This window comes from Lucilia cuprina, chromosome 6, assembly GCF_022045245.1.
Source record: "Lucilia cuprina isolate Lc7/37 chromosome 6, ASM2204524v1, whole genome shotgun sequence".
In the NCBI taxonomy this organism is placed as follows: domain Eukaryota; kingdom Metazoa; phylum Arthropoda; class Insecta; order Diptera; family Calliphoridae; genus Lucilia; species Lucilia cuprina.
Genome location: NC_060954.1, coordinates 22,438,658 through 22,441,995, shown reverse-complemented (window position 1 = coordinate 22,441,995; position 3,338 = coordinate 22,438,658). Strand labels below are relative to the sequence as shown.

Genomic DNA, 3,338 nt, shown 5'->3' with positions numbered 1-3,338 from the left:
TTGGGACAATACATATTGGAAGACCAACATGTAGTTGTTCATTCCGTAAGCAGATTGTCACTGGCTGAGATATAAATGATTGATAGTACAGAATCTTCAGTTTTGTCCTGGATATAATCAGTAACTATACTAAACACAATTCATTTGAATTCAGTAATAATAACAAGTAGTTTAGTACCTGGTTTCATAGTTTTTCTAAACTTTATTTTGTTATTACTACCGAATTCTGCACTAAATTATAAAAGATATGGTTCCGATAGAGTCCGACGTAAACTACCTTAAACTAGCTGTCCAGTCAACAGAATATATCTTCTAATCTAATCTACGATTCTAATTATTCACTCACCCGGATTATCTGCTTCATCATCTGCTCTCAATTTAGTCTCTCTATTGTTGTTCGGAAGACTTTAGTTAAGATTCAAATAATTTTTAAATTTAAATTTTTTGATATTATTTTATAATACTTGCCAATTCCACTGAATTCTTTTGAGTTGGCATCATATGGTTCGTCCTTCACGAGGCACTTGAATTCCCACAGAACCTGTATGAAACAAAATATTGTTAATATATACCTTTTAAGTTGAGAAAAGAAAAATTCCAAAAGAAATAATAATGAATTTGTCGGAAAACATTTCTCTTGTATAATGCTTCTTTAGGGCTTTTTCAAATCTCAACAGCACTTATACTAGTAAATTAATTTTGTTTTTATATTACTGTTTTGAAATGTCAAGGGGTATTTCTCGCCATAGATCGAAGGATTTATCCTGAAATCTTTGGTGAATCTAGTCCTTGCATTTCCCACCTAGCTCTTTAACACAAGACTTACCTGAGTCTTCGTTGAAGTCCATGTCTTTTATTCTAGTTTCCCCATAATGAACTAATAATCTGGAAAGAGAGAAAATATATAAGGAAAAGCATTAGAAATAGGAAATAATATTCAGAGAAAATGAAAATTCCAAAATTTTATAAAAATTATAAAAAAAATGTAGAAAAAGGATAAAAAAATATGATAAAAAAACTATAAGTTACAAAAGAAATCTGAATTAACTTTTAATTGTGATTTTTTTTATTTTTCACTTTTATTTTAAGACTTTTAGTATTCATTAGCTTTTTAGTTCACAGCACTTTTAGTGAACACCATTCGTTTTACTAATTATTCGCCATAGTTTTATCTTTTTACATTTTTTCCACTTTATCATTTTCACGTCATTTCTAATTAATCACTCCGTTTTTAAAATTTTAGTTCATTTCAGTAATTTTCTTAGATTTTCGATTTCCACTGTCACACAAGTGTCGCACACCACTGTAAAAAAATTTTAAGTTTTAATTAATTAGCAACACCATAGCCCAGTTCAATAGTTTTATTTCTTTGTATTGTTTCAAAAACTCACACTTTTATCCGCCACTGTATTTTCCAAAATTAGTTTTATTTTACACCACACAGTATCTTTACACACACGGTCAAAATATTCACTTAACCCATAGAATGAGTTTTTTTATTGTGTCCCAACACTTTTGCTTTCACGGTATTCCTTTATTTTTTCGTTTTACACCAGTTTAATTTACCATCACTTTAGTTTTCAGTTTCACTTTCATTTTTATTCACTTTTATTTTGTTTGATTTTGTTTTCACTTTTATTTTTTTATTTCATTTCACTTTTGTCGCACACTGTATATTCCATTTTTTATTTACAGACACAATTTTGTTTTACACAATAGTTCTAATTAATTTTTCCTTAATTTTTCACTTTAATTTTGTTTTACACTTCACTTTAATTTCTGGAAAAATAATTTTTAGTTTCTTAATTTTTACCGGCACTAATATTTTTCGCGTTTTATTAATTTTTTATTTTTTTATTTTAATTGTCCGTCCGCGCACTTTTAGTACTCACTGTATTTTCCAAATTTTATTTTTTTTAATCACAATAATACATTACACTCACTTAGAACACTTCTATTAAATTTTTTTTACACACACTTTTCACGCTCACTGTAGTTTCCAAGAAAAAACCCTAATAGCACTTTTACTTAAAAAACACTTTATTTTAAATTTTACACTTAAAATTCATTGTTACTTACCTTATATATGTCCCAATCCAGAAGTTACACTCGCACATACCCAATAGCTAACTGTAGTCACATTCCTGAAAGAAACAAACAAAAAAATGCATTACAATTTTTGTTGACCTTGAATGAATTAAATAAATTTTTACTTACCAATATTTCACCAAGATCTGCAGCATCCTCTGTCTTTTCCTGAAAAGAAAATATAAAGTATTATAAATTAGTAATTTGTTACAATTTTTCAGTAAAATTTCTAAATAAAAATAATTAAATTCAAAAATAAAAATTTCATTAACAAAGACTTACCATTGTTGATCACCGCCATTGAAAAATATTAATGAATGCGTTTTTGCATTCTCTCTCCTCCCTTTCCATTTTATTCCAAACAGCTGTATAGTAAAATCAGAGTACGTCGCCGCCCGACCTGTTTTAACGGCGGTACAGAGTCGCACTTTTGGTTATGAATGGATAAAGGGTTGCCATATTGCAAATTTTTGGTTGGGAATAAAGAAAATGCCCAAAATCCCAGAAAATTTTTTAAATTAGGGACATTCATAAATTTAGGGCGCAAATTTTTCCACCCCATTCTGTATCCATAAATGGATTACAGAATGGTACGGTTTGTCGTGTGCACCCTGTAGTTAGGTGAGTGGAGGTAGAAAATAAGAAGAAGATTTGTGAGAAGTTGGCAACGCGTCATTTGACGTTTAAAAAAATGAAGGAAAAAGGAAAAAGAAAATTATATCACTTAGAAATCTGTTGATGTTCTTTAGGGTGGTTAAAAGCGGATTGCCGTTTCAACTGAGATCTAAATTTAATTTTTCTCGTTCCACCCGAAATCCTCAGGTTATTATACCTATGATACGCAATAACTTATTTGATAAAGCTTTTGTAGTAAGAGTAGCTCGGTGGTGGAATCTACTGCCTTTTGAACTTCGAATATTTTCACATTCGAATAATGTATTTCGCCTGAAACTCCTGAAATACTTTGAGGGCTCTATCTGAATGTGCTTAAAATATTAAAATATTCTCTTTAATGAAATAATTAGATTAATGGAATTTTAAGTGTATCTTGCTGCTATGGATGGGACATTTTTTACATAATTTTATTTTATTTTATGGTTGGGGAGCTATTAGCGATAATTATTTATAAGTGGCATTGAATAGGATTTTCTTTTATATAAGTTTCACATGTAAATATGTATTATATTCAGGTATTTTTGTCTACGTAATATAAGTTATTTTGGTCCAGTGGGACTTTTATATTACAATGA

General features: G+C 29.2%; 1 long non-coding RNA gene across 1 annotated transcript; it reads right to left on the bottom strand.

Annotated features, from left to right (window-relative positions):
- Window positions 1-9: 9 nt before the first annotated feature.
- Window positions 10-2,431, bottom strand: LOC111687317. The gene is made up of 5 exons (XR_006941325.1): window positions 2,371-2,431; window positions 2,218-2,256; window positions 2,080-2,144; window positions 827-885; window positions 10-541 (listed from the first exon to the last, which is right to left on the bottom strand). It is a non-coding gene; the product is annotated as an uncharacterized LOC111687317 (long non-coding RNA).
- Between the last annotated feature and the right edge of the window lie 907 nt (window positions 2,432-3,338).